This window comes from Mytilus galloprovincialis, chromosome 11 (genome assembly GCF_965363235.1).
Source record: "Mytilus galloprovincialis chromosome 11, xbMytGall1.hap1.1, whole genome shotgun sequence".
Lineage (NCBI taxonomy): Eukaryota > Metazoa > Mollusca > Bivalvia > Mytilida > Mytilidae > Mytilus > Mytilus galloprovincialis.
Genome location: NC_134848.1, coordinates 80,331,562 through 80,346,367, shown reverse-complemented (window position 1 = coordinate 80,346,367; position 14,806 = coordinate 80,331,562).

The window sequence follows — 14,806 nt, the reverse complement described above, 5'->3', positions numbered from 1 at the left end:
GTCGATATCTTATAAGGTTAATGAAAATAAGTGAAAATAACCCAAAATCAAAATTTAGAATTTGACCTTGACCTTTGACCTTGACCTAATTTTCATTTTTTTTACCAAGGATCTTAAATCAAAAGACCCTAGGTCTCTATCACTTATGGTTTACCAGTTAGGAATGCATATCACTTATATCATATACAAAAGGGGGGATAACGCTCATATGGAGTCTCCGGATAGCTTCGGTCAAAATAAAACAGAACATCCTGAGGATATAACGAGCAATTTGGAAAAATAAATTTGTCGGTTTCTTATACGGTTGCGAAGCCTTAGAGATAACAAGAAAAACAGTGTTCGGGGGGATAACTCTTACAAGGTAAAGTTTTTTGTTACGCGGTGTCAGTTTCAGAAGCGTATTAACTGTTCGATATCATATACCATATATCTAAGCGACATCTTGGGAAACAAAAAAACAGTGAAGGAAAAAAAATTTGGCGGAAGAAAAAAAAAAAATAATTAAAAACCAATTGTTCAAAGAACAATTGAAGGTCTTTCAACCAATAAGGATCTATTTTGATATGAAAATATTAAGATTCAGTTGAAAATGTCAGTTGCTATGGCTTTATGATATAAAAATATGAATTTGTAGCAAAGGTCAAAATCTAGAACGTCCAATTAACCTATGACCTTGACCTCAATTTCAAGGTCATAAACCAAGGATCCAAAAACAACAGACCCTAGGTTTGTATTATGTATGGTTCATGAGTAATATCACTTTACGCATAATTCTAAATATAAGAAGGGCAAAAACTCCCATTTTTTGGCTACGCACCCTTCCAATCAAAATTTATAAGTTACGACATGTCGCAACTAACAATTTAGTAAAACTAATTTGTCGAAATCTTATAAAGTTAATGAAAATAAGTGAAAATAAGCCAAAATCAAAATTTAGAATTTGACCTTGACCTTTTACCTTGACCTTATTTTCATTTTTTTGGACCAAGGATCTTAAATCAAAAGACCCTAGGTCTCTATCACTTATGGGTTACCAGCTAGAAATGCATATCACTTATATCATATATAAAAGGGGGGATAACTCTCATAAGGAGTCTCTGGATAGCTTCGGTCAAAATGAAACAGAACATCCTGAGGATATAACGAGCAATTTGGAAAAATAAATTTGTCGGTTTCTTATACGGTTGCGAAGCCTTAGAGGACACAAGAAAAACAGTGTTAGGGGAGATAACTCTTACAAGGTAAAGTTTTTTGTTACGCGGTGTCAGTTTCAGAAGCGTATTAACTGTTCGATATCATATACCTTATATCTAAGCGACATCTTGTGAAACAAAAAAACAGCGAAGGAAAAAAAAGTTGGCGGAAGAAAAAAAATAAAAATAATAATAATAATTAAAAACCAATTGTTCAAAGAACAATTGAAGGTCTTTCAACCAATAAGGGTCTATTTAGATATGAAAATATTAAAATTCAGTTGAAAATGTCAGTTCCTATGGCTTAATGATGTATAAATATGAATTTTAAGCAAAGGTCAAAATCTAGAACGTCCAATTTACCTATGACCTTGACCTCAATTTCAAGGTCATAGACTAAACATCTCAAATAAAAAGACACTAGGTCCTTAATATGTATGGTTCATGAGTAAAATCACTTTACGCATAATTCTTAATATAAGAGGGGCGAAAACTCCCTTTTATTGTTTACGCACCCTCGCAACCAAAATTTATAAGTTACGACATGTCGAAACTAACAATTTAGTAAAAAGAAATTGTCGATATCTTATAAGGTTAATGAAAAAAGGTGAAAATAAGCCAAAATCAAAATTAAGAATTTGACCTTGACCTTTGACCTTGACCTAATTTTCATTTTTTTGGACCAAGGATCTTAAATCAAAAGACCCTAGGTCTCTATCACTTATAGTTTACCAGTTAGAAATGCATATCACTGATATCATATATAAAAGGGGGGATAACTCTCATATGGAGTCTCCGGATAGCTTCCGTTGAAATGAAACAGAACATCCTAAGGATATAACGAGCAATTTGGAAAAATAAATTTGTCGGTTTCTTATACGGTTGCGAAGTAGTAGTGGCCACAAGAAAAACAGTGTTTGGGGAGATAACTCTTACAAGGTAAAGGTTTTTGTTACGCGGTGTCAGTTTCAGAAGCGCATTAACTGTTCGATATCATATACCAAATATCTAAGCGACATCTTGTGAAACAAAAAAACAGCGAAGGAAAAAAAAGTTGGCGGAAGAAAAAAAAAAAAAAAATAATAATAATAATAATCAGAACAAATACAATAGGTCTTTCAACAGAAAGGTTGAAAGACCTAATAATCAGAACAAAAACAATAGGTCTTTCACCTGAAAGGTTGAAAGACCTAATAATAATCAGAAGAAATCCAATAGGTCTTTCCACGGAAAAGTGGAAAGACCTAATAATAATCAGAAGAAAACCAATAGGTCTTTCCACGGAAAAGTGGAAAGACCTAATTAAAAACCAATTGTTCAGAGAACCATTGATGGTCTTTCCACCAGTAATGATTTTTTTTATATGAAAATATTAAAATTTGGTTTTAAATGTCAATTTCAGCGTCAAATGACAACTTATTGTACGCTGATTCCAAAAATATAAGGTTTCTATACAATAAGATATAAATAAGGAAGATAATTTTTTACTTCCGGTTCAAAATATGTTACTTCCGGTACTGTCTTATAGTTTACTTGACGCTGATTCCAAAAATATATGGTTTTACATACTTTTACAATAATTTATTACAAAAATTAGCTACTTCCGGTTTACAAAAGGTCACTTCCAGTTAGCTTTTTCAACGTCATTCTGCTTGCAACCTAATGCAAAAGGTCTAATAGCTTTAACATGAATACATATGAGTTAAAAGCAAAGGTCAAAATCTAGAACGTTAAATTAACATATGACCTTGAGCTCAGTTTCAAGGTCATGAACCAAGGACCTCAAATCAAAAGACTCTAGGTCTTTACTTTATATTGTTAATGAGTTATATTACTATACGACTGATATTAGATATAAAAGGGGGAAAAACTCGCATTAAATGTTTACGTACCCTTTCGACTAAAATTTATGTGTAACTACATGTCGCGACTAACAATTATGTGAAAATATTTTGTGGATATCTTATAAGATTTCTGAAAATAAGAGATAACAAGCCAAAATCAAAAATTTAATCATGACCTTGACCTTTGACCTTGACCTCATTTTCATCTTTTTGGACCAAGGACCTAAAATCAAAAGACCCTAGGCCTATAACACTTATGGTTTTCCAGTTAAAAATGCATATCACTTATATCAAATATAAAAGGGGAAATAACTCTCATATGGAGTCTACAGATAGCTTCGGTAAAAATAAATCAAATCATTCTGAGGATATAACGAGCAATTTGGTAAAATAAATTTGTCGGTTTCTTATACGGTTGCGAATATTAAGCGATCAAAAGAAAAACAGTGTTCGGGGAGATAACTCTTCCATTGAAAAGATTTTGGTTACGCGGTGTCAGTTACAAAAGCGTAATAACTGTTCGATATCATATACCATATGTCTAAGTGACATCTTGCGAAACAAAATAATTGCGAAGGAACAAAAAGTTGGCGGAAGAAAAAAAATAATAATCAGAAGAAAACCAATAGGTCTTTCCACGGAAAAGTGGAAAGACCTAATAATAATCAGAAGAAATCCAATAGGTCTTTCTACGGAAAAGTGGAAAGACCTAATAATCAGAAGAAAACCAATAGGTCTTTCCACGGAAAGGTGGAAAGACCTAAAAATCAATAAAATACGGGGTGAATAAATAAACCTGTGTTTTTTTACACGAAATGACTTCAGACAATTAACAACACGAAAGTAATTGAAAGGTCACTAAATTGCTGAGTAGCCTTCATTGTGGATAAAAAATCACGAATCACTAAAAATCCTAGATGGAATATATACATGAAAGTGACAAGACAATAGGGACGAGGACACAATGCAGACCCCAGCCCTACCCTATGGAGATAGGCAACCCCAGGCCTAGGGTAAGTATAATCCATGTTACACACAAGGGATCACCGCAAAGGGAAGAGGGGGCTATGGGCAGGTGTCCTACCCAGTAATATATATCGGTATTTATATTAGATATACTCTGAATTACAATATTTGCAACCAATCATTTATCAATAATCGAACAATTGAAAATAAATCATATAAATATTCAAGTGCTTGATTGTTCATACACTTAGACACCATCACTATCCTATAATATGTAATTCTCTTATAGAAGGTAAGCCAGCCATCCTAACTGTTTAAACATTACTTATGAAATGATATCAAAACCTGCTTTACAAAGATTTGTGCTGCCCTCTTTTGAAATTTAAATAAAATATTTATTCTGTCTGTACATGTAATGCACACACTTTGTAAATTTGATTTTCCCGTGAAAGTGAATAATGTTGTCAATATGAATACCTAAAATTGAGAATGGAAATGGGGAATGTGTCAAAGAGACGACAACCCGACCATAGAAAAAAACAACAGCAGAAGGTCACCAACAAGTCTTCAATGTAGCGAGAAATAAACGCACCCAGAGGAGTCCTTCAGCTGACACTTGAACAAATGTATACTAGTTCAGTGATAATGTACGCCATACTAAACTCCAAATTGTACACAAGAGACTAAAATTAAAATAATACAAGACTAACAAATGTCAGAGGCTCCTGAATTGGGACAGGCGCAAAAATGCAGCGGGGTTAAACATGTTTATGAGATCTCAACCCTTCTCCTATCTTCTAGCAGTAGTTTTTGATTTTGCACGACGTCTATAATAAGTTCATCATTAGGGAGCTACCATTTGATTTTTATGGGGGGGGGGGGGGGGGGGGGGGGCTAGGATGAAAAATTTTGTCCTGCGGTTTTTTTTTTTGTTGTAATCTCTGTCCTGCCTTTTTATTTTTTACTCTATTCGGTCCTGCCTTTTTTTTAACTAGTTTATCCTGACTTTTTTTACCCAAATTGTCATCCTGCCTTTTTTTTTGCCAAGATGCTCATCCTGCCTTTTTTTTTTACTGAAAACTCCTGTCCTGCCTATTTTTTTCAAATTTCATCCTAGCCCCCCCCCCCCCCCTCCCCCCCTCCCCCCATAAAAATCAAATGGTAGCTCCCTTATTTAATTCTGTTTCGAAAACATTTTTTTTGTCTGTTCGAACAAATAAAAACGACCTTAGTCTTGTCTCTATCCAATATAATATCATTACCATCACACTAATTCAAGACAATACAAAAATTTACATTCATAAATGCATTTAACTCTTTAACTAATGGAGATGATTTATATAATGTTGTATAATCAGCATAAAGTTCAGAAGAAACATTTTCAAGCACAATAATTAAATCATTATTAGATATCATAAAAAACACAGGTCCTAGTATGGAACCCTGTGGATCTTCTGACTGATCTTTTCTAAAAATGAGATCCAATATAATTGATCATTACCTATTGAAATCTTCTTGATAAATAAGATTTAAACAAATCAATGGCATGATCATCACAGTGTAACTTTGTAATTTGCTCAGGAATATATGATGATTAACAATATCAAACATGTCATACATGTTTAGTTCAGATATTAACGGATTTATTGATTAAAGAATTGTTGTTTAACGTCGTATCGTAAATATCATTATTAATATAGACTAAATTATAATAATCCTTGAAATGGGAGGTGACAAAACAGAACAATATAAAGCACCAATGAATAGTGTTATATTTCATTTATGATCATGTCACCACTAATCGGGTGATATGCCCCCATAAATAGGGATGCATGATACCTTTCTGTCACATATGCATTAAGTATGGATATTGAAGTAGACATCGATATTGATACTGATAGCTTAGACTTGATGGATGATGATATGCCTCCATGTGGTCAAACCGCCAGAAGTGATTTGGAAATTGTTGATGACACTATTTCAGAACTTCTAAACTATGTATATACATGTATTAATACTATACAGTTCATAATTATATGATTTTAAAACTCAATCTTGTTTATCATTGATTAATGAGAGTCATCTGATCAAGTACTTAAATATTGATTATCAATGAAATATGGAAGTAATACTATTAAACTAGCAAGCAACCATGTTTCATCGTTATATCATGTAAAACCTTAAAAGGAACATGATCAGCTAACCAAAAAAAAAATATACAAAACAATACAACTATGATTGTCAATGAAGTATGGAAGTTATACAAACCATGCTTTAACGTTATACCATGCGTGCAATTACAGAGATTTATTGAACAGTCGTTTTTCTCGGATGTTTTTATTTAAATAAACATTTATAGTACATGTTGCTAATTTTGCCATAGCATGTTTATACTTTGGAAATTAAGATTCATTCATTCATCTATTCATATTTCTGTTATTACTTACATTATTATCAGTAGCATTAACTTCAGCGTTATTCCTAATCAAAACATCTATGACTTCCACCTGTCCATGTTCTTCTTCCTTGTGAAGAGGGGTAACTCCCTTAAATATTAAATATATACAATAGCAGTGAACAATCTCTTTGCTTTTCTATACACATGTACATTTGTTGAAAACAAAAAACTAAATACTTTACAAAACTTTTTTTTTGGTGGATTTTTTTTCAAATATTCATTTCAATGTTTCCCTTTGGTTATCTTCTGGACTTTTCAGTTTAGCTAGAATATAAATCAGTTATAATTATTAAGGGTCAAAAAGTGTTAATTTGGAGTTTAGAGGTCTGGCAACGAAGGTACATTGTACCCCGGACCCGCTGATGTTATTTTTCAAAATACAAATTAGAGAGTAGAGGCGTTCATTCCTAGATATGTTTTACCTCATGGCATTTTTTTTATACCGTATTAGGAAATGCAGAAACTTGGCTTTGAATATTTCGAAATGGTCGTTTCTGTAACAAAATGTGCAATATTTTGAGACTCTATTGGTATTTTGCAGAAAATGTGTCCTTCTTTTCAGCATCATTAATAACTTACAACATCGTCAGTAGCATTAACATCAGCTTTGTTTCTGATCAAGAGATCTGTGACTTCGACATTTCCCCGTTTTGCTGCTTCGTGAATAGGAGTAGCTCCCTGTTAACAATGTTTTATTATTGATAAGAAACACATGATGAGACGTATTTAAAAAAAGAAGGCCAAAAAATACAGATATCAAATGGAGCAGATGAAATATAATGATTCAGCGTCTACAACGAAGACTAAATACATTATACATAATGTTTCGAGGGCGAAAGCGTCACATGTTCTGAATGCTTCACCCACTTTTTGAAAGTATAGAAAACTAACTTAAGGCATTCTAATTTCTCTTGATACATTAGAGCTATTAACAAATAAATGAGGTTTTAAATCAATCAGGCACAGTTTATCTTCTATAGAAGTGGTCAACATTGATATCAGCTTTGTTTCTGATCAACAGATCTGCGACCTTAATTTCCCCCTGTTCCACTGCTTTATGAAGAGGTGTAGCTCCCTGCAATTCATTAATGAGAAATTAAAAAAAAAATGAATTTAGAAAGAACAAACACATAATGGGATAATATCATACGATGAAACTGAAATCAAACACCAGACAATGTATAATCAATAACAAAATAAAAAAAGATATCCAGCGAAAAACTAACATCATGAATGCATTTCCTACTTTCAGTCTAACCTGTCTAATATCAGATCAATTACATAAAGCTCGTTACGTACGGGTGAAACACAAAAGTATTGCTCGCTGTTAACAATTACTCCACTGACACAGCTATCTCAGTGAAGGTACCTGTTTCATTAGTACCAGAAGTTCAGAGATTCTTCAGGTAGATAAACTGCATATTGTTAGTCGTTTACAAAATATTATAAATATTACATCAATATAGATAAATAATGCTATTCTAATTATATTAAAGTATTTTTATTATCTGGCCTTATTTTCGGGAAATTTTCATAGTTTACCGAGTTTGGGATGACTTCTATCAGTTTCCATGTGTTTCCGGATAACGGTTTGTTTTCAATCAATATCATGAATATCGAAAAAGATTGTAATTATCTTTGATCTACATCATTATTCAGGTATTGAGACAGATATAATTTTCCAGTATTTAAACCTTAAGAATTTCTTTCTAGTTTTAAGAGTAGATCTTGTACAAAAATTTTGTACTGATAAGTAGACAAGTATCCACCTTGTCGTACACCTTGGTGGACCGAAAATTGTTTACTAAGAACGCCTTGCCATAGATCCTTAATTACCATCCATAGAAAAGAAGGAATATTTGAGTAGTAATGTATATAGTATAATGTCATGCTGCACCACGTCAAAGGCTGATTTGACATCCAAGAAACCCATATAAAATTCACAGTTTTTCCTTGTTTGGTCATATTTTGATTCAGATATAATGAAGCCAGATATAAGAGGATTTAGGTTTAAGTGAAGCCAATTTGCAAGTCCGTAATGTTTTGCATATTGAGTTTAGGTAAAATGCAGTATTCAAAAACTTTTCCTAGGACTGAGGATACTGTGATACCACCTGTAACTCTTGACATCAGAAGGATGTTTGTCCTTTTTTAATACAGAAAAGAGAATGCCAGTTTTGAATGTGCGTGGAGTCTTAAGAGTTTCTATTATATTGTTGAAAAGTTTTGTTAGATAAGGAGCTATTTCATTTTTGGAGAATTTGAGATGTTCAGCACATTATCCAAATTCGTCAGCACTTTTACTTATATCTAATTCTTCAATAGCTTTGATTATATCAGCTGGTGTAAAATAGTTAGATGGTATTTCCTGATCTTAGAACGTTTTCATCATTTCTTTTTGACGGATTTTTCATAAATTTACATATAAATCTTAGTATTGTTCAGGTTTTGGGACACTAAAGTCTTCGTAATAGCTTGCAAAAGCTTTCCTTTGGTCTTAGGCAGAAAAAGATATTCATTTCATTAGTTTTTATACAATTTATTGCAGATTGAGAGTTGTGTCCAAATCTTTAGTGATGAGTCTGTGGAACATTTGTGAGCTAGAGGTGTTCATAATTTAGCTATGGATGGTATTTCTGTCAATGGCTTGTTCCATTCGTTGGCGTTGCCAACGCTTTGTTTATGGGTTTTTAATTCAAGAGATAACGGATGTCCAATTGGTTTCCCTAAATCTGCCCATTTGTTGTAAAAAAACTTTACACATTCTGAGTAATACTGTAACTTCAGGGGTAGCTTTCCATTTTGGGCCTTTCAGCTGTGTAATTTTGGACGGAATATACTGTTATTGAGCGTTAAGAAGTGAATTTGAGATAATATCTTTTTGCTGATCAATTTCCAGTGTTGGAAGACCCTTTTGAAGCAACTCATTTAGGATTTTTTCCCTGTATTTCTCTTCATCCCTTCGCTCTCATAAGACTTTCGTTTTTGGTGATTTTCTTTTGACTTGTATTGCGGACAAGAAGAGGAATGCTGATATTTGTTTGTAGGAAAACTGCACAATGTGCCGAAGTGATGGCATAGAATTTGTATAGAATAGTGTACTTTTTACATTAATTATTAATGTTGGAAAGAATATAATCAATCTATAAGGATCGATGGTGAGCATCATGAAAGAAGGTAGGTTGATTGCCTATATCGGGTCGAAAAAGAGAAGCTTACTGGACAAACTCCCTCAACAGTTTATCATCTTTGTGTGTTCTAGTTGGAAAAAGGGTCCCATTAAGATCGCCAGCAAGAATATTAACATACTTGGATTGATGTTTTTCAATGATGTCGAAAATTACATCCAGGCATTCATAGTATTGCGTTCTAGAGTTAGTATTTATTGTAGGCATATATGCATTGATGATGCAGAGCATAGATTCCGTTGCTAAAGTTATAGCAATGATTCGTTCATTTTCTATCTCCAATTTCTTAATTTTGCTTGACTATTGTTTGGGCCACAAGATTGAGACACCAGCTTGTCCTTTTGGTGCTTTAAAGTTTGAAATAGGTTCATTGTTATCATGGCATCTAGTAAAATTTTCCAGAGATGGTATTAACTTTGAAATAGTTTGTTTTTGAAATATTAAAAGAATGTTCTTGGAGACACCCAATTGTATTTTGTAGATCCAGTGTATGTAAGTATTGATGAATTGACTTGATACCTTCAATATTACAAGAAAGAATACTTATAGTCTGGTAGACCTATGTATTACCCTCTGGAGGATGTTTGAGAAGGCAGGTTGACGAAAAGGATGACCAGAATTCCCTTTTGTATTGCCATTTGAATTATCTTGAACATTTGAGTCAAGAGAGGGCTCATTTGAGTTGTTGACATCTAAACTTGGTTGCGATTGACGAATCCTGAGAGATAATGTGTATAGAAGAGTGACAGACTGTTTCATCATGAATTGTATTTGGTTTTAAGTCTAAGGAATCTGAGAGCAGTTGTAAAGATGTTTTGTTTCCTGTACTTGGTGTTGGGAGGAGTGCAGGACGACACGTCGTGGATAATTTCACTGTTAGTTGAACCTACAGTAGGAAATTATTTAGTTGTACATAGTTTTTCAGACTTTTGATGAGCATTATTCTGAACTTGGTTAGTTTGATGATCAGTCCTTTTGTTTTGAGAATAAGAGTCCCTTATGTGAGAATTGGTTGTCAGATGAGAAGGCTTCTTTTGTGAAGAATGTGAATGAGATTGTTGTAGGGAACTATTCACATGAGATCTAGGTTGTCTTGTTTGAGTTTCAGAGTGTGAGACCGGAAATTGTTGTGAATAGTTGTGGTGTTGTAACCGAGCATGTAGACTACTAGTATCGATATGGTTAGTTGATGGATGAGCCATATGGACGTTGCTCGGATGAGTTCCATTTGAATAGTTATAAGCTGGTGGTTGAAATTGATGAACACATTGATGATTGTAGACAAAAAGGGATAGGGTGCATAGGTATGTGGCTAGGAGGATAATGGCAAGATGTTGAAACTGGAAGTTAAAAATGGTTAAATAGTGGTGCACCACAATGCATGTTTGTAGAATGTGCCGACATTGGGTAGGTTGGTCTTGTTTGCATTGCGAGCTGTGTTGTTAGAGCATATGTTGAACTACATGTATTTGTGTTTTGAGCATTCTGATTCTTTGATCCACCAGTGCATCTCTAATCTTTTGTTGGCAACACGAGTTTTGGTTGTGTTGAATTTCGTTTTGACAATGAGCGTTGATGTTTGAGGAGTTTAAAGCCAGACTATTTACTACATTTTTGAGTTGAATAATTTCGTTTTCTAAAGTGAGAAATCTTGTCTTTTGATTAGTAATAATATCTTCTTTTTCGTCTTTTGTTTTATAATAAATATAGGAAGATGTGGTGTGAGTGCCAATGAGACAACCCTCCATCCAAATAACAATTTAAAAAGTTAAACATTATAGGTCAATGTACAGCCTTCAACCCGGAGCCTTGGCTCACACCGAACAACAAGCTATAAAGGGCCCCAAAATTTCTAGTGTAAAACCATTAAAACGTGAAAACCAACGGTCTAATCTATATATAAAAAAAAATAAAAAAAAAATTGTTGTTTTAGGTTTATTTACCTCTGCATTAATTGGAATGTTCACCTGGTTTTCATTCTGCAAACCAACAGCAGTGTCAGATGCTGTTGACAAGGGGAAATAATGAGAGCTCGTCGTGGACGATCCGACTGTTGGCTTTTTATCAGTATTAGAAAAAGGGTCGATAACGTTTACATTTGTTAATATAGAGTCTGAATGTATATCCTCATTATATTTTACGATTTGACAGATAGTCTCACTTGCGTTTTGGTCTTCATATAACAGATCATTGTTACAAAACATGCAGATGAAATCCTCCCCCTGAATGCTATTTAGGTTCGTTTTATCTTTGTTTATACCTGTGCATTCAAAATGGAGCCAGAAGTTACATTTGTCACACACTATACCCTCCTCATCAACAAACTCTGAACACATAGGTCAAATTTCGGTTGAAGGCTTAACCAGACACAAGTTATTTCCTTTTTCCTTTTTTTTTTTCGATATTCACAGTTTGAAAAATATTATAAATCAAAACAGACAAACTTAAGTTTTTTTTTCCCTCAAAATATGTTTTCTTCAAAATTTTGTTTTCCTCAACAAAAAAAATTCTCAAATTTTTCTCATCATTTTTTATTTGATTTCGATTTTCTTATTCGATTTTCATTTCCTTATTCGGTTTCTGCTCCTTGTTCGATTTCTATCCTTATTCGATTTATATTTACTTTTTTCGATTTTCATTTCCTTATCGGGTTTCTATTTCCTTATTGGGTGGGTGTCTATTTCCTTATTCATTTTTCATTTCCTTATTTGATGTCTATTTCCTTATTCATTTTTCGTTTCCTTATTTGGTTTCTATTTCCTTATTCGACTTTCATTTCCTTATTCGATTTTCGTTTCCTTATTTGGTTTCTACTTCCTTATTTGATTTTCATTTCCTTATTCGTCTTCTATTTCCTTATTGGGTTTCTATTTCCTTATTCAATTTTCGTTTCCTTATTTGGTTTATATTTCCTGATTTGATTTTCATTTCCTTATTCGATGAAGAAAATGAAAATAGAATAAGGAAACATAAATCGAATAAGGAAATGAAAATCGAATAAGGAAATAGTAACCAAATAAGAAATAAGGGAGAAAAAAGTTGTGGTGAAAAAAATTTTGAGGAAAAACAAATTTTGAAGAAAAAAAAAGTTAGAGGACAAACAATTTTTGAGGAAAACAAAAATTTGAGAAAAAAAATATTTGGAGGAAAACAGATTTTTGTGTTTCAGTTTGGACTTGTAATATTTTTTAAAATTTGAATATCGATAAAGAAAAAAGGAAAAAAGAAAACAACTTGCGTCTGGTGAGGGCTTCGATATGGAAGAGTCTAACAAAGCAGATTTTGGAGAGCCGGAAGCAATGTCCAAGACTTGTGGAGATGATGAAGGGGACAGTGCAAGGCAAGACGTCGTAGATATTCCCACTGTTGGTTGCCTTTACTCCCTTTCAGAATGGATGAATCATAATTTTGATCTTTATTTTTATAATTAGTACTGATGTCCTCCAAGTAATTAACTATTTCATTATTTAAAATGTCGAAAGAATCAAAATGTTTGGTTAGGTAAGCACAGAGATCTTTGAAAATGCCATTTACAAATTATTCAACTCTACTGCCATTGACGTTGATCAGGCTAGTTGTATTGTATATATTAACTACATATTTCAGTTGTGAGCCAATTTGTCCGTTATTTTTACGATTGTAAATTCTGTAAGAGTGATCTACAGTAATGTGGGTTGAATCAAGTTTTTTCTGCTCTTTCACTGCCAAATTACTATTAAAGTTTTCAGAAGTCAAATGAGATAATAGTTAGTTTTTTGTTGCTTCAAAAGCTGCTGTGGAGAATTCAATTTTAGAGTTTTTGCCTGGTTTCATTTAATACTGAAGATGTTGTTTTTGACATGTATCCTGTTTTTGTCCAAGGCTTTTGAACGATTGAGGGAGTATTTTTTACTTCTAGTAGATACATTGTCTAAAGTTGATGTTATACTGTTGTTTCAATTAAAGTAGAAGGTTTGGTTTCTTTAAATAGTTTTATCCTGCTGCAATTGTCTGTCCCTAGTTAGAAATCTGAAGTTCAGTAGATGGCATTTGTTTATGTGGTTCATAAGTGTTTCTCGTTTCCCGTTTTTTTTTAATATAAATAATACTGTTGTTTTTCCCGTTTGAATGGGTTTATACTAGTAATTTTATGGGGCCCCTTGTATTTCTAATCATAATTTTTTTGATAGAGGGGTTGCTGTTCACAAGGAAGTTATAAAACGAAGAGTTCCAAATTGTGAAGTTGAAATCATCCCTTCGTATCACTAGTAGCACGATTTCAGTCTGAAACGGTCATTTTGGTCTGATCGCATCTTGATTGACTGGATTTACCGCTAGAGAAATTCGTCAAGATATTTACGATCGTTCAGTCGTCGTTCAGATCGATAGCCTCACCAGGTAAATCAGTTCGTTAAGGCATGTCAAGACGGAAAAGACTGAATCGTCTAGCGGCTTGTTTAGATCCGTTAAGAGCGTGTCAGACTAAAACAGACCATGGATACAAAACTACGTTCATAATTTTCAGACCCTGTTTAGATCCGTTCAGTATACCGGTTTGATACCACGAGTTGCGCCCCTTCTACTCGATAATGAATTTTAGATTAATATTTATATATGTATTTTAATATTAGAATTTGAAGTATATTTTGCCGGATTATTTAATAAAAAAGATTAAATCTTCTGTTGATTCTTTATTTCTTTTCTTGTTCTGTTGAGGAACAAATAAATTATTCGTCTATACATGTTGTTTATTTTTTAATAAATGTTAGTTTATATAAATATATATTGAAAATAAATTAAATGCAAGGGCGTATGTTAATTGTATACACTCCAATATGTATGCCATAAATTTAACCTTAAAATGTTGTGAACACCGGTGAAATAGTTTTTCGTATTTGAATATTAGTAACGGAAAATCCTTAACGTAACCTAAAAAAAGTTACTTCAGGAGATGTGGTATGATTGCCAATGAGACAATCCACAGAAATGCAGCGGAGGCAAATTAACACATGCATATTTTTGTTTTATGTATATGACAGTTGCTTTAATTCGTTGTCTGTTGATTAATCCTAGTTTACCGTATGTTTATTTTTTTTTTTCGTGCGAGTTACTCTATTAAACTTGGAAAAAAATATTCCCGACATCCGGAAATTCGAAAAAAGACTTTCCGGATTCCGA